Below are 24101 nucleotides of genomic sequence, written 5' to 3' on the forward strand. Positions count from 1 at the left end.
ACCCCTGACTATACCGGGGATACGCTTATCACAATGCCTTTCTGGTCTGTGCTGAAGCAGGGCATTCTGGCAGCCAAGTGGCTTGACCTTTATTAGTGAGCCTGGTTACCCCCTCTCGGAACCACAGACTTAGAAATCGCCAGCTCATATACAGTGCATAAAATATATTTATATATATACCCTTATACACCATTTTAATAAAAAATATCACAAAATTCTTCTAAGTCTCTCGGGAAGAGTGAAAGACGCGCACGTTCATTTTCAGAGCTCCGAGACCTTCCTATAAGAAGTTAGCTAAAAAGTAGCTTCGAAAAACGCTTAGGTTAAGTTTCAGAGTTGCTTCTAATGTACCAAAGCTGGACTTAGACATAATTTCACTCTCACAACATTATGGCTGGTTGGAGAGGGTCCGAACCACAAGTACCGGGTCCATGGTTCTGGCCGGATACTGGGGGGACGGGGACGACTCCCATTAACCCCTGACTATACCGGGGATACGCTTATCACAATGCCTTTCTGGTCTGTGCTGAAGCAGGGCATTCTGGCAGCCAAGTGGCTTGACCTTTATTAGTGAGCCTGGTTACCCCCTCTCGGAACCACAGACTTAGAAATCGCCAGCTCATATACAGTGCATAAAATATATTTATATATATATACCCTTATACACCATTTTAATAAAAAATATCACAAAATTCTTCTAAGTCTCTCGGGAAGAGTGAAAGACGCGCACGTTCATTTTCAGAGCTCCGAGACCTTCCTATAAGAAGTTAGCTAAAAAGTAGCTTCGAAAAACGCTTAGGTTAAGTTTCAGAGTTGCTTCTAATGTACCAAAGCTGGACTTAGACATAATTTCACTCTCACAACATTATGGCTGGTTGGAGAGGGTCCGAACCACAAGTACCGGGTCCATGGTTCTGGCCGGATACTGGGGGGACGGGGACGACTCCCATTAACCCCTGACTATACCGGGGATACGCTTATCACAATGCCTTTCTGGTCTGTGCTGAAGCAGGGCATTCTGGCAGCCAAGTGGCTTGACCTTTATTAGTGAGCCTGGTTACCCCCTCTCGGAACCACAGACTTAGAAATCGCCAGCTCATATACAGTGCATAAAATATATTTATATATATATACCCTTATACACCATTTTAATAAAAAATATCACAAAATTCTTCTAAGTCTCTCTGGAAGAGTGAAAGACGCGCACGTTCATTTTCAGAGCTCCTAGACCTTCCTATAAGAAGTTAGCTAAAAAGTAGCTTCGAAAAACGCTTAGGTTAAGTTTCAGAGTTGCTTCTAATGTACCAAAGCTGGACTTAGACATAATTTCACTCTCACAACATTATGTCTGGTTGGAGACAGTCCGAACCACAAGTACCGGGTCCATGGTTCTGGCCGTATACTGGGGGGACGGGGACGACTCCCATTAACCCCTGACTATACCGGGGATACGCTTATCACAATGCCTTTCTGGTCTGTGCTGAAGCAGGGCATTCTGGCAGCCAAGTGGCTTGACCTTTATTAGTGAGCCTGGTTACCCCCTCTCGGAACCACAGACTTAGAAATCGCCAGCTCATATACAGTGCATAAAATATATTTATATATATACCCTTATACACCATTTTAATATAAAATATCACAAAATTCTTCTAAGTCCCTCGGAAAGAGTGAAAGACGCGCACGTTCATTTTCAGAGCTCCTAGACCTTCCTATAAGAAGTTAGCCAAAAAGTAGCTTCGAAAAACGCTTAGGTTAAGTTTCAGAGTTGCTTCTAATGTACCAAAGCTGGACTTAGACATAATTTCACTCTCACAACATTATGACTGGTTGGAGACAGTCCGAACCACAAGTACCGGGTCCATGGTTCTGGCCGTATACTGGGGGGACGGGGACGACTCCCATTAACCCCTGACTATACCGGGGATACGCTTATCACAATGCCTTTCTGGTCTGTGCTGAAGCAGGGCATTCTAGCAGGCAAGTGGCTTGACCTTTATTAGTGAGCCTGGTTACCCCCTCTGGAACCACAGACTTAGAAATCGCCAGCTCATATACAGTGCATAAAATATATTTATATATATACCCTTATACACCATTTTAATAAAAAATATCACAAAATTCTTCTAAGTCCCTCGGGAAGAGTGAAAGACGCGCACGTTCATTTTCAGAGCTCCTAGACCTTCCTATAAGAAGTTAGCCAAAAAGTAGCTTCGAAAAACGCTTAGGTTAAGTTTCAGAGTTGCTTCTAATGTACCAAAGCTGGACTTAGACATAATTTCACTCTCACAACATTATGGCTGGTTGGAGAGGGTCCGAACCACAAGTACCGGGTCCATGGTTCTGGCCGGATACTGGGGGGACGGGGACGACTCCCATTAACCCCTGACTATACCGGGGATACGCTTATCACAATGCCTTTCTGGTCTGTGCTGAAGCAGGGCATTCTGGCAGCCAAGTGGCTTGACCTTTATTAGTGAGCCTGGTTACCCCCTCTCGGAACCACAGACTTAGAAATCGCCAGCTCATATACAGTGCATAAAATATATTTATATATATATACCCTTATACACCATTTTAATAAAAAATATCACAAAATTCTTCTAAGTCTCTCTGGAAGAGTGAAAGACGCGCACGTTCATTTTCAGAGCTCCTAGACCTTCCTATAAGAAGTTAGCTAAAAAGTAGCTTCGAAAAACGCTTAGGTTAAGTTTCAGAGTTGCTTCTAATGTACCAAAGCTGGACTTAGACATAATTTCACTCTCACAACATTATGTCTGGTTGGAGACAGTCCGAACCACAAGTACCGGGTCCATGGTTCTGGCCGTATACTGGGGGGACGGGGACGACTCCCATTAACCCCTGACTATACCGGGGATACGCTTATCACAATGCCTTTCTGGTCTGTGCTGAAGCAGGGCATTCTGGCAGCCAAGTGGCTTGACCTTTATTAGTGAGCCTGGTTACCCCCTCTCGGAACCACAGACTTAGAAATCGCCAGCTCATATACAGTGCATAAAATATATTTATATATATACCCTTATACACCATTTTAATATAAAATATCACAAAATTCTTCTAAGTCCCTCGGAAAGAGTGAAAGACGCGCACGTTCATTTTCAGAGCTCCTAGACCTTCCTATAAGAAGTTAGCCAAAAAGTAGCTTCGAAAAACGCTTAGGTTAAGTTTCAGAGTTGCTTCTAATGTACCAAAGCTGGACTTAGACATAATTTCACTCTCACAACATTATGACTGGTTGGAGACAGTCCGAACCACAAGTACCGGGTCCATGGTTCTGGCCGTATACTGGGGGGACGGGGACGACTCCCATTAACCCCTGACTATACCGGGGATACGCTTATCACAATGCCTTTCTGGTCTGTGCTGAAGCAGGGCATTCTAGCAGGCAAGTGGCTTGACCTTTATTAGTGAGCCTGGTTACCCCCTCTGGAACCACAGACTTAGAAATCGCCAGCTCATATACAGTGCATAAAATATATTTATATATATACCCTTATACACCATTTTAATAAAAAATATCACAAAATTCTTCTAAGTCCCTCGGGAAGAGTGAAAGACGCGCACGTTCATTTTCAGAGCTCCTAGACCTTCCTATAAGAAGTTAGCCAAAAAGTAGCTTCGAAAAACGCTTAGGTTAAGTTTCAGAGTTGCTTCTAATGTACCAAAGCTGGACTTAGACATAATGTCACTCTCACAACATTATGGCTGGTTGGAGAGAGTCCGAACCACAAGTACCGGGTCCATGGTTCTGGCCGTATACTGGGGGGACGGGGACGACTCCCATTAACCCCTGACTATACCGGGGATACGCTTATCACAATGCCTTTCTGGTCTGTGCTGAAGCAGGGCATTCTGGCAGCCAAGTGGCTTGACCTTTATTAGTGAGCCTGGTTACCCCCTCTCGGAACCACAGACTTAGAAATCGCCAGCTCATATACAGTGCATAAAATATATTTATATATATACCCTTATACACCATTTTAATAAAAAATATCACAAAATTCTTCTAAGTCTCTCGGGAAGAGTGAAAGACGCGCACGTTCATTTTCAGAGCTCCTAGACCTTCCTATAAGAAGTTAGCTAAAAAGTAGCTTCGAAAAACGCTTAGGTTAAGTTTCAGAGTTGCTTCTAATGTACCAAAGCTGGACTTAGACATAATTTCACTCTCACAACATTATGGCTGGTTGGAGAGGGTCCGAACCACAAGTACCGGGTCCATGGTTCTGGCCGTATACTGGGGGGACGGGGACGACTCCCATTAACCCCTGACTATACCGGGGATACGCTTATCACAATGCCTTTCTGGTCTGTGCTGAAGCAGGGCATTCTGGCAGCCAAGTGGCTTGACCTTTATTAGTGAGCCTGGTTACCCCCTCTCGGAACCACAGACTTAGAAATCGCCAGCTCATATACAGTGCATAAAATATATTTATATATATACCCTTATACACCATTTTAATAAAAAAATATCACAAAATTCTTCTAAGTCTCTCGGGAAGAGTGAAAGACGCGCACGTTCATTTCCAGAGCTCCTAGACCTTCCTATAAGAAGTTAGCCAAAAGGTAGCTTCGAAAAACGCTTAGGTTAAGTTTCAGAGTTGCTTCTAATGTACCAAAGCTGGACTTAGAAATAATTTCACTCTCACAACATTATGGCTGGTTGGAGACAGTCCGAACCACAAGTACCGGGTCCATGGTTCTGGCCGTATACTGGGGGGACGGGGACGACTACCATTAACCCCTGACTATACCGGGGATACGCTTATCACAATGCCTTTCTGGTCTGTGCTGAAGCAGGGCATTCTGGCAGCCAAGTGGCTTGACCTTTATTAGTGAGCCTGGTTACCCCCTCTCGGAACCACAGACTTAGAAATCGCCAGCTCATATACAGTGCATAAAATATATTTATATATATATACCCTTATACACCATTTTAATAAAAAATATCACAAAATTCTTCTAAGTCTCTCTGGAAGAGTGAAAGACGCGCACGTTCATTTTCAGAGCTCCGAGACCTTCCTATAAGAAGTTAGCTAAAAAGTAGCTTCGAAAAACGCTTAGGTTAAGTTTCAGAGTTGCTTCTAATGTACCAAAGCTGGACTTAGACATAATTTCACTCTCACAACATTATGGCTGGTTGGAGAGGGTCCGAACCACAAGTACCGGGTCCATGGTTCTGGCCGTATACTGGGGGGACGGGGACGACTCCCATTAACCCCTGACTATACCGGGGATACGCTTATCACAATGCCTTTCTGGTCTGTGCTGAAGCAGGGCATTCTGGCAGCCAAGTGCTTGACCTTTATTAGTGAGCCTGGTTACCCCCTCTCGGAACCACAGACTTAGAAATCGCCAGCTCATATACAGTGCATAAAATATATTTATATATATATACCCTTATACACCATTTTAATAAAAAATATCACAAAATTCTTCTAAGTCTCTCGGGAAGAGTGAAAGACGCGCACGTTCATTTTCAGAGCTCCGAGACCTTCCTATAAGAAGTTAGCTAAAAAGTAGCTTCGAAAAACGCTTAGGTTAAGTTTCAGAGTTGCTTCTAATGTACCAAAGCTGGACTTAGACATAATTTCACTCTCACAACATTATGACTGGTTGGAGACAGTCCGAACCACAAGTACCGGGTCCATGGTTCTGGCCGTATACTGGGGGGACGGGGACGACTCCCATTAACCCCTGACTATACCGGGGATACGCTTATCACAATGCCTTTCTGGTCTGTGCTGAAGCAGGGCATTCTAGCAGGCAAGTGGCTTGTCCTTTATTAGTGAGCCTGGTTACCCCCTCTGGAACCACAGACTTAGAAATCGCCAGCTCATATACAGTGCATAAAATATATTTATATATATACCCTTATACACCATTTTAATAAAAAATATCACAAAATTCTTCTAAGTCCCTCGGGAAGAGTGAAAGACGCGCACGTTCATTTTCAGAGCTCCTAGACCTTCCTATAAGAAGTTAGCCAAAAAGTAGCTTCGAAAAACGCTTAGGTTAAGTTTCAGAGTTGCTTCTAATGTACCAAAGCTGGACTTAGACATAATGTCACTCTCACAACATTATGGCTGGTTGGAGACAGTCCGAACCACAAGTACCGGGTCCATGGTTCTGGCCGTATACTGGGGGGACGGGGACGACTCCCATTAACCCCTGACTATACCGGGGATACGCTTATCACAATGCCTTTCTGGTCTGTGCTGAAGCAGGGCATTCTGGCAGCCAAGTGGCTTGACCTTTATTAGTGAGCCTGGTTACCCCCTCTCGGAACCACAGACTTAGAAATCGCCAGCTCATATACAGTGCATAAAATATATTTATATATATACCCTTATACACCATTTTAATAAAAAATATCACAAAATTCTTCTAAGTCTCTCGGGAAGAGTGAAAGACGCGCACGTTCATTTTCAGAGCTCCTAGACCTTCCTATAAGAAGTTAGCTAAAAAGTAGCTTCGAAAAACGCTTAGGTTAAGTTTCAGAGTTGCTTCTAATGTACCAAAGCTGGACTTAGACATAATTTCACTCTCACAACATTATGGCTGGTTGGAGAGGGTCCGAACCACAAGTACCGGGTCCATGGTTCTGGCCGTATACTGGGGGGACGGGGACGACTCCCATTAACCCCTGACTATACCGGGGATACGCTTATCACAATGCCTTTCTGGTCTGTGCTGAAGCAGGGCATTCTGGCAGCCAAGTGGCTTGACCTTTATTAGTGAGCCTGGTTACCCCCTCTCGGAACCACAGACTTAGAAATCGCCAGCTCATATACAGTGCATAAAATATATTTATATATATACCCTTATACACCATTTTAATAAAAAAATATCACAAAATTCTTCTAAGTCTCTCGGGAAGAGTGAAAGACGCGCACGTTCATTTTCAGAGCTCCTAGACCTTCCTATAAGAAGTTAGCCAAAAAGTAGCTTCGAAAAACGCTTAGGTTAAGTTTCAGAGTTGCTTCTAATGTACCAAAGCTGGACTTAGACATAATTTCACTCTCACAACATTATGGCTGGTTGGAGAGGGTCCGAACCACAAGTACCGGGTCCATGGTTCTGGCCGTATACTGGGGGGACGGGGACGACTCCCATTAACCCCTGACTATACCGGGGATACGCTTATCACAATGCCTTTCTGGTCTGTGCTGAAGCAGGGCATTCTGGCAGCCAAGTGGCTTGACCTTTATTAGTGAGCCTGGTTACCCCCTCTCGGAACCACAGACTTAGAAATCGCCAGCTCATATACAGTGCATAAAATATATTTATATATATACCCTTATACACCATTTTAATAAAAAAATATCACAAAATTCTTCTAAGTCTCTCGGGAAGAGTGAAAGACGCGCACGTTCATTTTCAGAGCTCCTAGACCTTCCTATAAGAAGTTAGCCAAAAAGTAGCTTCGAAAAACGCTTAGGTTAAGTTTCAGAGTTGCTTCTAATGTACCAAAGCTGGACTTAGACATAATTTCACTCTCACAACATTATGGCTGGTTGGAGACAGTCCGAACCACAAGTACCGGGTCCATGGTTCTGGCCGTATACTGGGGGGACGGGGACGACACATATTAACTCCTGACTCTACCGGGGATACGCTTATCACAATGCCTTTCTGGTCTGTGCTGAAGCAGGGCATTCTGGCAGCCAAGTGGCTTGACCTTTATTAGTGAGCCTGGTTACCCCCTCTCGGAACCACAGACTTAGAAATCGCCAGCTCATATACAGTGCATAAAATATATTTATATATATATCCTTATACACCATTTTAATAAAAAATATCACAAAATTCTTCTAAGTCTCTCTGGAAGAGTGAAAGACGCGCACGTTCATTTTCAGAGCTCCTAGACCTTCCTATAAGAAGTTAGCTAAAAAGTAGCTTCGAAAAACGCTTAGGTTAAGTTTCAGAGTTGCTTCTAATGTACCAAAGCTGGACTTAGACATAATTTCACTCTCACAACATTATGGCTGGTTGGAGACAGTCCGAACCACAAGTACCGGGTCCATGGTTCTGGCCGTATACTGGGGGGACGGGGACGACTCCCATTAACCCCTGACTATACCGGGGATACGCTTATCACAATGCCTTTCTGGTCTGTGCTGAAGCAGGGCATTCTGGCAGCCAAGTGGCTTGACCTTTATTAGTGAGCCTGGTTACCCCCTCTCGGAACCACAGACTTAGAAATCGCCAGCTCATATACAGTGCATAAAATATATTTATATATATACCCTTATACACCATTTTAATATAAAATATCACAAAATTCTTCTAAGTCCCTCGGAAAGAGTGAAAGACGCGCACGTTCATTTTCAGAGCTCCTAGACCTTCCTATAAGAAGTTAGCCAAAAAGTATCTTCGAAAAACGCTTAGGTTAAGTTTCAGAGTTGCTTCTAATGTACCAAAGCTGGACTTAGACATAATTTCACTCTCACAACATTATGACTGGTTGGAGACAGTCCGAACCACAAGTACCGGGTCCATGGTTCTGGCCGTATACTGGGGAGACGGGGACGACTCCCATTAACCCCTGACTATACTGGGGATACGCTTATCACAATGCCTTTCTGGTCTGTGCTGAAGCAGGGCATTCTGGCAGCCAAGTGGCTTGACCTTTATTAGTGAGCCTGGTTACCCCCTCTCGGAACCACAGACTTAGAAATCGCCAGCTCATATACAGTGCATAAAATATATTTATATATATACCCTTATACACCATTTTAATAAAAAATATCACAAAATTCTTCTATGTCCCTCGGGAAGAGGGAAAGACGCGCACGTTCATTTTCAGAGCTCCTAGACCTTCCTATAAGAAGTTAGCCAAAAAGTAGCTTCGAAAAACGCTTAGGTTAAGTTTCAGAGTTGCTTCTAATGTACCAAAGCTGGACTTAGACATAATTTCACTCTCACAACATTATGGCTGGTTGGAGACAGTCCGAACCACAAGTACCGGGTCCATGGTTCTGGCCGTATACTGGGGGGACGGGGACGACTCCCATTAACCCCTGACTATACCGGGGATACGCTTATCACAATGCCTTTCTGGTCTGTGCTGAAGCAGGGCATTCTGGCAGCCAAGTGGCTTGACCTTTATTAGTGAGCCTGGTTACCCCCTCTCGGAACCACAGACTTAGAAATCGCCAGCTCATATACAGTGCATAAAATATATTTATATATATATACCCTTATACACCATTTTAATAAAAAATATCACAAAATTCTTCTAAGTCTCTCTGGAAGAGTGAAAGACGCGCACGTTCATTTTCAGAGCTCCTAGACCTTCCTATAAGAAGTTAGCTAAAAAGTAGCTTCGAAAAACGCTTAGGTTAAGTTTCAGAGTTGCTTCTAATGTACCAAAGCTGGACTTAGACATAATTTCACTCTCACAACATTATGGCTGGTTGGAGAGGGTCCGAACCACAAGTACCGGGTCCATGGTTCTGGCCGTATACTGGGGGGACGGGGACGACTCCCATTAACCCCTGACTATACCGGGGATACGCTTATCACAATGCCTTTCTGGTCTGTGCTGAAGCAGGGCATTCTGGCAGCCAAGTGGCTTGACCTTTATTAGTGAGCCTGGTTACCCCCTCTCGGAACCACAGACTTAGAAATCGCCAGCTCATATACAGTGCATAAAATATATTTATATATATATACCCTTATACACCATTTTAATAAAAAATATCACAAAATTCTTCTAAGTCTCTCTGGAAGAGTGAAAGACGCGCACGTTCATTTTCAGAGCTCCTAGACCTTCCTATAAGAAGTTAGCTAAAAAGTAGCTTCGAAAAACGCTTAGGTTAAGTTTCAGAGTTGCTTCTAATGTACCAAAGCTGGACTTAGACATAATTTCACTCTCACAACATTATGGCTGGTTGGAGAGGGTCCGAACCACAAGTACCGGGTCCATGGTTCTGGCCGTATACTGGGGGGACGGGGACGACACATATTAACTCCTGACTCTACCGGGGATACGCTTATCACAATGCCTTTCTGGTCTGTGCTGAAGCAGGGCATTCTGGCAGCCAAGTGGCTTGACCTTTATTAGTGAGCCTGGTTACCCCCTCTCGGAACCACAGACTTAGAAATCGCCAGCTCATATACAGTGCATAAAATATATTTATATATATATCCTTATACACCATTTTAATAAAAAATATCACAAAATTCTTCTAAGTCTCTCTGGAAGAGTGAAAGACGCGCACGTTCATTTTCAGAGCTCCTAGACCTTCCTATAAGAAGTTAGCTAAAAAGTAGCTTCGAAAAACGCTTAGGTTAAGTTTCAGAGTTGCTTCTAATGTACCAAAGCTGGACTTAGACATAATTTCACTCTCACAACATTATGGCTGGTTGGAGACAGTCCGAACCACAAGTACCGGGTCCATGGTTCTGGCCGTATACTGGGGGGACGGGGACGACTCCCATTAACCCCTGACTATACCGGGGATACGCTTATCACAATGCCTTTCTGGTCTGTGCTGAAGCAGGGCATTCTGGCAGCCAAGTGGCTTGACCTTTATTAGTGAGCCTGGTTACCCCCTCTCGGAACCACAGACTTAGAAATCGCCAGCTCATATACAGTGCATAAAATATATTTATATATATACCCTTATACACCATTTTAATATAAAATATCACAAAATTCTTCTAAGTCCCTCGGAAAGAGTGAAAGACGCGCACGTTCATTTTCAGAGCTCCTAGACCTTCCTATAAGAAGTTAGCCAAAAAGTATCTTCGAAAAACGCTTAGGTTAAGTTTCAGAGTTGCTTCTAATGTACCAAAGCTGGACTTAGACATAATTTCACTCTCACAACATTATGACTGGTTGGAGACAGTCCGAACCACAAGTACCGGGTCCATGGTTCTGGCCGTATACTGGGGGGACGGGGACGACTCCCATTAACCCCTGACTATACCGGGGATACGCTTATCACAATGCCTTTCTGGTCTGTGCTGAAGCAGGGCATTCTGGCAGGCAAGTGGCTTGACCTTTATTAGTGAGCCTGGTTACCCCCTCTCGGAACCACAGACTTAGAAATCGCCAGCTCATATACAGTGCATAAAATATATTTATATATATACCCTTATACACCATTTTAATAAAAAATATCACAAAATTCTTCTAAGTCTCTCGGGAAGAGTGAAAGACGCGCACGTTCATTTTCAGAGCTCCTAGACCTTCCTATAAGAAGTTAGCTAAAAAGTAGCTTCGAAAAACGCTTAGGTTAAGTTTCAGAGTTGCTTCTAATGTACCAAAGCTGGACTTAGACATAATTTCACTCTCACAACATTATGGCTGGTTGGAGAGGGTCCGAACCACAAGTACCGGGTCCATGGTTCTGGCCGTATACTGGGGAGACGGGGACGACTCCCATTAACCCCTGACTATACTGGGGATACGCTTATCACAATGCCTTTCTGGTCTGTGCTGAAGCAGGGCATTCTGGCAGCCAAGTGGCTTGACCTTTATTAGTGAGCCTGGTTACCCCCTCTCGGAACCACAGACTTAGAAATCGCCAGCTCATATACAGTGCATAAAATATATTTATATATATACCCTTATACACCATTTTAATAAAAAATATCACAAAATTCTTCTAAGTCCCTCGGGAAGAGGGAAAGACGCGCACGTTCATTTTCAGAGCTCCTAGACCTTCCTATAAGAAGTTAGCCAAAAAGTAGCTTCGAAAAACGCTTAGGTTAAGTTTCAGAGTTGCTTCTAATGTACCAAAGCTGGACTTAGACATAATTTCACTCTCACAACATTATGGCTGGTTGGAGACATTCCGAACCACAAGTACCGGGTCCATGGTTCTGGCCGTATACTGGGGGGACGGGGACGACTCCCATTAACCCCTGACTATACCGGGGATACGCTTATCACAATGCCTTTCTGGTCTGTGCTGAAGCAGGGCATTCTGGCAGCCAAGTGGCTTGACCTTTATTAGTGAGCCTGGTTACCCCCTCTCGGAACCACAGACTTAGAAATCGCCAGCTCATATACAGTGCATAAAATATATTTATATATATACCCTTATACACCATTTTAATAAAAAAATATCACAAAATTCTTCTAAGTCTCTCGGGAAGAGTGAAAGACGCGCACGTTCATTTTCAGAGCTCCTAGACCTTCCTATAAGAAGTTAGCCAAAAAGTAGCTTCGAAAAACGCTTAGGTTAAGTTTCAGAGTTGCTTCTAATGTACCAAAGCTGGACTTAGACATAATTTCACTCTCACAACATTATGGCTGGTTGGAGACAGTCCGAACCACAAGTACCGGGTCCATGGTTCTGGCCGTATACTGGGGGGACGGGGACGACTCCCATTAACCCCTGACTATACCGGGGATACGCTTATCACAATGCCTTTCTGGTCTGTGCTGAAGCAGGGCATTCTGGCAGCCAAGTGGCTTGACCTTTATTAGTGAGCCTGGTTACCCCCTCTCGGAACCACAGACTTAGAAATCGCCAGCTCATATACAGTGCATAAAATATATTTATATATATACCCTTATACACCATTTTAATAAAAAATATCACAAAATTCTTCTAAGTCTCTCTGGAAGAGTGAAAGACGCGCACGTTCATTTTCAGAGCTCCTAGACCTTCCTATAAGAAGTTAGCTAAAATGTTGCTTCGAAAAACGCTTAGGTTAAGTTTCAGAGTTGCTTCTAATGTACCAAAGCTGGACTTAGACATAATTTCACTCTCACAACATTATGGCTGGTTGGAGAGGGTCCGAACCACAAGTACCGGGTCCATGGTTCTGGCCGTATACTGGGGGGACGGGGACGACTCCCATTAACCCCTGACTATACCGGGGATACGCTTATCACAATGCCTTTCTGGTCTGTGCTGAAGCAGGGCATTCTGGCAGCCAAGTGGCTTGACCTTTATTAGTGAGCCTGGTTACCCCCTCTCGGAACCACAGACTTAGAAATCGCCAGCTCATATACAGTGCATAAAATATATTTATATATATATACCCTTATACACCATTTTAATAAAAAATATCACAAAATTCTTCTAAGTCTCTCGGGAAGAGTGAAAGACGCGCACGTTCATTTTCAGAGCTCCGAGACCTTCCTATAAGAAGTTAGCTAAAAAGTAGCTTCGAAAAACGCTTAGGTTAAGTTTCAGAGTTGCTTCTAATGTACCAAAGCTGGACTTAGACATAATTTCACTCTCACAACATTATGGCTGGTTGGAGACAGTCCGAACCACAAGTACCGGGTCCATGGTTCTGGCCGTATACTGGGGGGACGGGGACGACTCCCATTAACCCCTGACTATACCGGGGATACGCTTATCACAATGCCTTTCTGGTTTGTGCTGAAGCAGGGCATTCTGGCAGGCAAGTGGCTTGACCTTTATTAGTGAGCCTGGTTACCCCCTCTCGGAACCACAGACTTAGAAATCGCCAGCTCATATACAGTGCATAAAATATATTTATATATATACCCTTATACACCATTTTAATAAAAAATATCACAAAATTCTTCTAAGTCCCTCGGGAAGAGGGAAAGACGCGCACGTTCATTTTCAGAGCTCCTAGACCTTCCTATAAGAAGTTAGCCAAAAAGTAGCTTCGAAAAACGCTTAGGTTAAGTTTCAGAGTTGCTTCTAATGTACCAAAGCTGGACTTAGACATAATGTCACTCTCACAACATTATGGCTGGTTGGAGACAGTCCGAACCACAAGTACCGGGTCCATGGTTCTGGCCGTATACTGGGGGGACGGGGACGACTCCCATTAACCCCTGACTATACCGGGGATACGCTTATCACAATGCCTTTCTGGTCTGTGCTGAAGCAGGGCATTCTGGCAGCCAAGTGGCTTGACCTTTATTAGTGAGCCTGGTTACCCCCTCTCGGAACCACAGACTTAGAAATCGCCAGCTCATATACAGTGCATAAAATATATTTATATATATACCCTTATACACCATTTTAATAAAAAATATCACAAAATTCTTCTAAGTTCCTCGGGAAGAGTGAAAGACGCGCACGTTCATTTTCAGAGCTCCTAGACCTTCCTATAAGAAGTTAGCTAAAAAGTAGCTTCGAAAAACGCTTAGGTTAAGTTTCAGAGTTGCTTCTAATGTACCAAAGCTGGACTTAGACATCATTTCACTCTCACAACATTATGGCTGGTTGGAGAGGGTCCGAACCACAAGTACTGGGTCCATGGTTCTGGCCGTATACTGGGGGGACGGGGACGACTCCCATTAACCCCTGACTATACCGGGGATACGCTTATCACAATGCCTTTCTGGTCTGTGCTGAAGCAGGGCATTCTGGCAGCCAAGTGGCTTGACCTTTATTAGTGAGCCTGGTTACCCCCTCTCGGAACCACAGACTTAGAAATCGCCAGCTCATATACAGTGCATAAAATATATTTATATATATACCCTTATACACCATTTTAATAAAAAATATCACAAAATTCTTCTAAGTTCCTCGGGAAGAGTGAAAGACGCGCACGTTCATTTTCAGAGCTCCTAGACCTTCCTATAAGAAGTTAGCTAAAAAGTAGCTTCGAAAAACGCTTAGGTTAAGTTTCAGAGTTGCTTCTAATGTACCAAAGCTGGACTTAGACATAATTTCACTCTCACAACATTATGGCTGGTTGGAGAGGGTCCGAACCACAAGTACTGGGTCCATGGTTCTGGCCGTATACTGGGGGGACGGGGACGACTCCCATTAACCCCTGACTATACCGGGGATACGCTTATCACAATGCCTTTCTGGTCTGTGCTGAAGCAGGGCATTCTGGCAGCCAAGTGGCTTGACCTTTATTAGTGAGCCTGGTTACCCCCTCTCGGAACCACAGACTTAGAAATCGCCAGCTCATATACAGTGCATAAAATATATTTATATATATACCCTTATACACCATTTTAATAAAAAATATCACAAAATTCTTCTAAGTCTCTCGGGAAGAGTGAAAGACGCGCACGTTCATTTTCAGAGCTCCGAGACCTTCCTATAAGAAGTTAGCTAAAAAGTAGCTTCGAAAAACGCTTAGGTTAAGTTTCAGAGTTGCTTCTAATGTACCAAAGCTGGACTTAGACATCATTTCACTCTCACAACATTATGGCTGGTTGGAGAGGGTCCGAACCACAAGTACCGGGTCCATGGTTCTGGCCGGATACTGGGGGGACGGGGACGACTCCCATTAACCCCTGACTATACCGGGGATACGCTTATCACAATGCCTTTCTGGTCTGTGCTGAAGCAGGGCATTCTGGCAGCCAAGTGGCTTGACCTTTATTAGTGAGCCTGGTTACCCCCTCTCGGAACCACAGACTTAGAAATCGCCAGCTCATATACAGTGCATAAAATATATTTATATATATATACCCTTATACACCATTTTAATAAAAAATATCACAAAATTCTTCTAAGTCTCTCGGGAAGAGTGAAAGACGCGCACGTTCATTTTCAGAGCTCCGAGACCTTCCTATAAGAAGTTAGCTAAAAAGTAGCTTCGAAAAACGCTTAGGTTAAGTTTCAGAGTTGCTTCTAATGTACCAAAGCTGGACTTAGACATAATTTCACTCTCACAACATTATGGCTGGTTGGAGAGGGTCCGAACCACAAGTACCGGGTCCATGGTTCTGGCCGGATACTGGGGGGACGGGGACGACTCCCATTAACCCCTGACTATACCGGGGATACGCTTATCACAATGCCTTTCTGGTCTGTGCTGAAGCAGGGCATTCTGGCAGCCAAGTGGCTTGACCTTTATTAGTGAGCCTGGTTACCCCCTCTCGGAACCACAGACTTAGAAATCGCCAGCTCATATACAGTGCATAAAATATATTTATATATATATACCCTTATACACCATTTTAATAAAAAATATCACAAAATTCTTCTAAGTCTCTCTGGAAGAGTGAAAGACGCGCACGTTCATTTTCAGAGCTCCTAGACCTTCCTATAAGAAGTTAGCTAAAAAGTAGCTTCGAAAAACGCTTAGGTTAAGTTTCAGAGTTGCTTCTAATGTACCAAAGCTGGACTTAGACATAATTTCACTCTCACAACATTATGGCTGGTTGGAGAGGGTCCGAACCACAAGTACCGGGTCCATGGTTCTGGCCGTATACTGGGGGGACGGGGACGACTCCCATTAACCCCTGACTATACCGGGGATACGCTTATCACAATGCCTTTCTGGTCTGTGCTGAAGCAGGGCATTCTGGCAGCCAAGTGCTTGACCTTTATTAGTGAGCCTGGTTACCCCCTCTCGGAACCACAGACTTAGAAATCGCCAGCTCATATACAGTGCATAAAATATATTTATATATATATACCCTTATACACCATTTTAATAAAAAATATCACAAAATTCTTCTAAGTCTCTCGGGAAGAGTGAAAGACGCGCACGTTCATTTTCAGAGCTCCGAGACCTTCCTATAAGAAGTTAGCTAAAAAGTAGCTTCGAAAAACGCTTAGGTTAAGTTTCAGAGTTGCTTCTAATGTACCAAAGCTGGACTTAGACATAATTTCACTCTCACAACATTATGTCTGGTTGGAGACAGTCCGAACCACAAGTACCGGGTCCATGGTTCTGGCCGTATACTGGGGGGACGGGGACGACTCCCATTAACCCCTGACTATACCGGGGATACGCTTATCACAATGCCTTTCTGGTCTGTGCTGAAGCAGGGCATTCTGGCAGCCAAGTGGCTTGACCTTTATTAGTGAGCCTGGTTACCCCCTCTCGGAACCACAGACTTAGAAATCGCCAGCTCATATACAGTGCATAAAATATATTTATATATATACCCTTATACACCATTTTAATATAAAATATCACAAAATTCTTCTAAGTCCCTCGGAAAGAGTGAAAGACGCGCACGTTCATTTTCAGAGCTCCTAGACCTTCCTATAAGAAGTTAGCCAAAAAGTAGCTTCGAAAAACGCTTAGGTTAAGTTTCAGAGTTGCTTCTAATGTACCAAAGCTGGACTTAGACATAATTTCACTCTCACAACATTATGACTGGTTGGAGACAGTCCGAACCACAAGTACCGGGTCCATGGTTCTGGCCGTATACTGGGGGGACGGGGACGACTCCCATTAACCCCTGACTATACCGGGGATACGCTTATCACAATGCCTTTCTGGTCTGTGCTGAAGCAGGGCATTCTAGCAGGCAAGTGGCTTGACCTTTATTAGTGAGCCTGGTTACCCCCTCTGGAACCACAGACTTAGAAATCGCCAGCTCATATACAGTGCATAAAATATATTTATATATATACCCTTATACACCATTTTAATAAAAAATATCACAAAATTCTTCTAAGTCCCTCGGGAAGAGTGAAAGACGCGCACGTTCATTTTCAGAGCTCCTAGACCTTCCTATAAGAAGTTAGCCAAAAAGTAGCTTCGAAAAACGCTTAGGTTAAGTTTCAGAGTTGCTTCTAATGTACCAAAGCTGGACTTAGACATAATGTCACTCTCACAACATTATGGCTGGTTGGAGACAGTCCGAACCACAAGTACCGGGTCCATGGTTCTGGCCGTATACTGGGGGGACGGGGACGACTCCCATTAACCCCTGACTATACCGGGGATACGCTTATCACAATGCCTTTCTGGTCTGTGCTGAAGCAGGGCATTCTGGCAGCCAAGTGGCTTGACCTTTATTAGTGAGCCTGGTTACCCCCTCTCGGAACCACAGACTTAGAAATCGCCAGCTCATATACAGTGCATAAAATATATTTATATATATACCCTTATACACCATTTTAATAAAAAATATCACAAAATTCTTCTAAGTCTCTCGGGAAGAGTGAAAGACGCGCACGTTCATTTTCAGAGCTCCTAGACCTTCCTATAAGAAGTTAGCTAAAAAGTAGCTTCGAAAAACGCTTAGGTTAAGTTTCAGAGTTGCTTCTAATGTACCAAAGCTGGACTTAGACATAATTTCACTCTCACAACATTATGGCTGGTTGGAGAGGGTCCGAACCACAAGTACCGGGTCCATGGTTCTGGCCGTATACTGGGGGGACGGGGACGACTCCCATTAACCCCTGACTATACCGGGGATACGCTTATCACAATGCCTTTCTGGTCTGTGCTGAAGCAGGGCATTCTGGCAGCCAAGTGGCTTGACCTTTATTAGTGAGCCTGGTTACCCCCTCTCGGAACCACAGACTTAGAAATCGCCAGCTCATATACAGTGCATAAAATATATTTATATATATACCCTTATACACCATTTTAATAAAAAAATATCACAAAATTCTTCTAAGTCTCTCGGGAAGAGTGAAAGACGCGCACGTTCATTTTCAGAGCTCCTAGACCTTCCTATAAGAAGTTAGCCAAAAAGTAGCTTCGAAAAACGCTTAGGTTAAGTTTCAGAGTTGCTTCTAATGTACCAAAGCTGGACTTAGACATAATTTCACTCTCACAACATTATGGCTGGTTGGAGAGGGTCCGAACCACAAGTACCGGGTCCATGGTTCTGGCCGTATACTGGGGGGACGGGGACAACTCCCATTAACCCCTGACTATACCGGGGATACGCTTATCACAATGCCTTTCTGGTCTGTGCTGAAGCAGGGCATTCTGGCAGCCAAGTGGCTTGACCTTTATTAGTGAGCCTGGTTACCCCCTCTCGGAACCACAGACTTAGAAATCGCCAGCTCATATACAGTGCATAAAATATATTTATATATATACCCTTATACACCATTTTAATAAAAAAATATCACAAAATTCTTCTAAGTCTCTCGGGAAGAGTGAAAGACGCGCACGTTCATTTTCAGAGCTCCTAGACCTTCCTATAAGAAGTTAGCCAAAAAGTAGCTTCGAAAAACGCTTAGGTTAAGTTTCAGAGTTGCTTCTAATGTACCAAAGCTGGACTTAGACATAATTTCACTCTCACAACATTATGGCTGGTTGGAGACAGTCCGAACCACAAGTACCGGGTCCATGGTTCTGGCCGTATACTGGGGGGACGGGGACGACACATATTAACTCCTGACTCTACCGGGGATACGCTTATCACAATGCCTTTCTGGTCTGTGCTGAAGCAGGGCATTCTGGCAGCCAAGTGGCTTGACCTTTATTAGTGAGCCTGGTTACCCCCTCTCGGAACCACAGACTTAGAAATCGCCAGCTCATATACAGTGCATAAAATATATTTATATATATATCCTTATACACCATTTTAATAAAAAATATCACAAAATTCTTCTAAGTCTCTCTGGAAGAGTGAAAGACGCGCACGTTCATTTTCAGAGCTCCTAGACCTTCCTATAAGAAGTTAGCTAAAAAGTAGCTTCGAAAAACGCTTAGGTTAAGTTTCAGAGTTGCTTCTAATGTACCAAAGCTGGACTTAGACATAATTTCACTCTCACAACATTATGGCTGGTTGGAGACAGTCCGAACCACAAGTACCGGGTCCATGGTTCTGGCCGTATACTGGGGGGACGGGGACGACTCCCATTAACCCCTGACTATACCGGGGATACGCTTATCACAATGCCTTTCTGGTCTGTGCTGAAGCAGGGCATTCTGGCAGCCAAGTGGCTTGACCTTTATTAGTGAGCCTGGTTACCCCCTCTCGGAACCACAGACTTAGAAATCGCCAGCTCATATACAGTGCATAAAATATATTTATATATATACCCTTATACACCATTTTAATATAAAATATCACAAAATTCTTCTAAGTCCCTCGGAAAGAGTGAAAGACGCGCACGTTCATTTTCAGAGCTCCTAGACCTTCCTATAAGAAGTTAGCCAAAAAGTATCTTCGAAAAACGCTTAGGTTAAGTTTCAGAGTTGCTTCTAATGTACCAAAGCTGGACTTAGACATAATTTCACTCTCACAACATTATGACTGGTTGGAGACAGTCCGAACCACAAGTACCGGGTCCATGGTTCTGGCCGTATACTGGGGGGACGGGGACGACTCCCATTAACCCCTGACTATACCGGGAATACGCTTATCACAATGCCTTTCTGGTCTGTGCTGAAGCAGGGCATTCTGGCAGGCAAGTGGCTTGACCTTTATTAGTGAGCCTGGTTACCCCCTCTCGGAACCACAGACTTAGAAATCGCCAGCTCATATACAGTGCATAAAATATATTTATATATATACCCTTATACACCATTTTAATAAAAAATATCACAAAATTCTTCTAAGTCTCTCGGGAAGAGTGAAAGACGCGCACGTTCATTTTCAGAGCTCCTAGACCTTCCTATAAGAAGTTAGCTAAAAAGTAGCTTCGAAAAACGCTTAGGTTAAGTTTCAGAGTTGCTTCTAATGTACCAAAGCTGGACTTAGACATAATTTCACTCTCACAACATTATGGCTGGTTGGAGAGGGTCCGAACCACAAGTACCGGGTCCATGGTTCTGGCCGTATACTGGGGGGACGGGGACGACTCCCATTAACCCCTGACTATACCGGGGATACGCTTATCACAATGCCTTTCTGGTCTGTGCTGAAGCAGGGCATTCTGGCAGCCAAGTGGCTTGACCTTTATTAGTGAGCCTGGTTACCCCCTCTCGGAACCACAGACTTAGAAATCGCCAGCTCATATACAGTGCATAAAATATATTTATATATATACCCTTATACACCATTTTAATAAAAAAATATCACAAAATTCTTCTAAGTCTCTCGGGAAGAGTGAAAGACGCGCACGTTCATTTTCAGAGCTCCTAGACCTTCCTATAAGAAGTTAGCCAAAAAGTAGCTTCGAAAAACGCTTAGGTTAAGTTTCAGAGTTGCTTCTAATGTACCAAAGCTGGACTTAGACATAATTTCACTCTCACAACATTATGGCTGGTTGGAGAGGGTCCGAACCACAAGTACCGGGTCCATGGTTCTGGCCGTATACTGGGGGGACGGGGACGACTCCCATTAACTCCTGACTATACCGGGGATACGCTTATCACAATGCCTTTCTGGTCTGTGCTGAAGCAGGGCATTCTGGCAGCCAAGTGGCTTGACCTTTATTAGTGAGCCTGGTTACCCCCTCTCGGAACCACAGACTTAGAAATCGCCAGCTCATATACAGTGCATAAAATATATTTATATATATATACCCTTATACACCATTTTAATAAAAAATATCACAAAATTCTTCTAAGTCTCTCGGGAAGAGTGAAAGACGCGCACGTTCATTTTCAGAGCTCCGAGACCTTCCTATAAGAAGTTAGCTGAAAAGTAGCTTCGAAAAACGCTTAGGTTAAGTTTCAGAGTTGCTTGTAATGTACCAAAGCTGGACTTAGACATAATTTCACTCTCACAACATTATGGCTGGTTGGAGACAGTCCGAACCACAAGTACCGGGTCCATGGTTCTGGCCGTATACTGGGGGGACGGGGACGACTCCCATTAACCCCTGACTATACCGGGGATACGCTTATCACAATGCCTTTCTGGTCTGTGCTGAAGCAGGGCATTCTGGCAGCCAAGTGGCTTGACCTTTATTAGTGAGCCTGGTTACCCCCTCTCGGAACCACAGACTTAGAAATCGCCAGCTCATATACAGTGCATATACGCGATTTCAGAATGTGTTCCTAGAACAGCTGCGAGCAACTTTTTTACTCAACGTTAACAACACATCTGAAGCTCAATATTTCTGGGCTGAAGCGGGGAGGATTAGACAAAGTGTGCACTGTAAAGGGGAAGTCTGTGGCATTAACAGGAAGGGAGAAAAAGTACTTTATACCCATTTCTAGTTCAGCGGTAAAACTGAAATTTCTATGGAACTGCAGCTCGGCTTGTGACTGTTGTTTTCCCGGTCACATAAAAATGCTGAAATTCGTCTTATACAGTGTTTGTGCTTATTAAACTTGATGAATTCTCTCCTCTTGACGGTAGAATAGTGTGTAAAGCAAAGCACAATACATTGCTATGTGTAGAAGCAAAGATATACGCGATTTCAGAATGTGTTCCTAAAACAGCTGCGAGCAACTTTTTTACTCAACGTTAACAACACATCTGAAGCTCAATATTTCTGGGCTGAAGCGGGGAGGATAAGACAAAGTGTGCACTGTAAAGGGGAAGTCTGTGGCATTAACAGAAAGGGAGAAAAAGTACTTTCTACCCATTTTTAGTTCAGCGGTAAAACTGAAATTTCTATGGAACGGCAGCTCGGCTTGTGACTGTGGTTTTCCCGGTCACACAAAAATGCTGAAATTCGACTTATACAGTGTTTGTGCTTATTAAACTTGATGAATTCTCTCCTCTTGACGGTAGAATAGTGTGTAAAGCAAAGCACAATACATTGCTATGTGTAGAAGCAAAGATATACGCGATTTCAGAATGTGTTCCTAGAACAGCTGCGAGCAACTTTTTTACTCAACGTTAACAACACATCTGAAGCTCAATATTTCTGGGCTGAAGCGGGGAGGATTAGACAAAGTATGCACTGTAAAGGGGAAGTCTGTGGCATTAACAGGAAGGGAGAAAAAGTACTTTCTACCCATTTTTAGTTCAGCGGTAAAACTGAAATTTCTATGGAACTGCAGCTCGGCTTGTGACTGTGGTTTTCCCGGTCACACAAAAATGCTGAAATTCGACTTATACAGTGTTTGTGCTTATTAAACTTGATGAATTCTCTCCTCTTGACGGTAGAATAGTGTGTAAAGCAAAGCACAATACATTGCTATGTGTAGAAGCAAAGATATACGCGATTTCATAATGTGTTCCTAGAACAGCTGCGAGCAACTTTTTTACTCAACGTTAACAACACATCTGAAGCTCAATATTTCTGGGCTGAAGCGGGGAGGATTAGACAAAGTGTGCACTGTAAAGGGGAAGTCTGTGGCATTAACAGGAAGGGAGAAAAAGTACTTTCTACCCATTTTTAGGTTCAGCGGTAAAACTGAAGTTTCTATGGAACTGAAGCTCGGCTTGTGACTGTGGTTTTCCCGGTCACACAAAAATGCTGAAATTCGACTCATACAGTGTTTGTGCTTATTAAACTTGATGAATTCTCTCCTCTTGACGGTAGAATAGTGTGTAAAGCAAAGCACAATACATTGCTATGTGTAGAAGCAAAGATATACGCGATTTCATAATGTGTTCCTAGAACAGCTGCGAGCAACTTTTTTACTCAACGTTAACAACACATCTGAAGCTTAATATTTCTGGGCTGAAGCGGGGAGGATTAGACAAAGTGTGCACTGTAAAGGGGAAGTCTGTGGCATTAACAGGAAGGGAGAAAAAGTACTTTCTACCCATTTCTAGTTCAGCGGTAAAACTGAAATTTCTATGGAACTGCAGCTCGGCTTGTGACTCTGGTTTTCCCGGTCACACAAAAATGCTGAAATTCGACTTATACAGTGTTTGTGCTTATTAAACTTGATGAATTCTCTCCTCTTGACGGTAGAATAGTGTGTAAAGCAAAGCACAATACATTGCTATGTGTAGAAGCAAAGATATACGCGATTTCATAATGTGTTCCTAGAACAGCTGCGAGCAACTTTTTTACTCAACGTTAACAACACATCTGAAGCTCAATATTTCTGGGCTGAAGCGGGGAGGATTAGACAAAGTGTGCACTGTAAAGGGGAAGTCTGTGGCATTAACAGGAAGGGAGAAAAAGTACTTTCTACCCATTTTTAGTTCAGCGGTAAAACTGAAATTTCTATGGAACTGCAGCTCGGCTTGTGACTGTGGTTTTCCCGGTCACACAAAAATGCTGAAATTCGACTTATACAGTGTTTGTGCTTATTAAACTTGATGAATTCTCTCCTCTTGACGGTAGAATAGTGTGTAAAGCAAAGCACAATACATTGCTATGTGTAGAAGCAAAGATATACGCGATTTCAGAATGTGTTCCTAGAACAGCTGCGAGCAACTTTTTTACTCAACGTTAACAACACATCTGAAGCTCAATATTTCTGGGCTGAAGCGGGGAGGATTAGACAAAGTGTGCACTGTAAAGGGGAAGTCTGTGGCATTAACAGGAAGGGAGAAAAAGTACTTTCTACCCATTTTTAGGTTCAGCGGTAAAACTGAAGTTTCTATGGAACTGCAGCTCGGCTTGTGACTCTGGTTTTCCCGGTCACACAAAAATGCTGAAATTCGA

Source organism: Ascaphus truei, unplaced genomic scaffold (genome assembly GCF_040206685.1).
Source record: "Ascaphus truei isolate aAscTru1 unplaced genomic scaffold, aAscTru1.hap1 HAP1_SCAFFOLD_55, whole genome shotgun sequence".
NCBI classification, from domain to species: domain Eukaryota; kingdom Metazoa; phylum Chordata; class Amphibia; order Anura; family Ascaphidae; genus Ascaphus; species Ascaphus truei.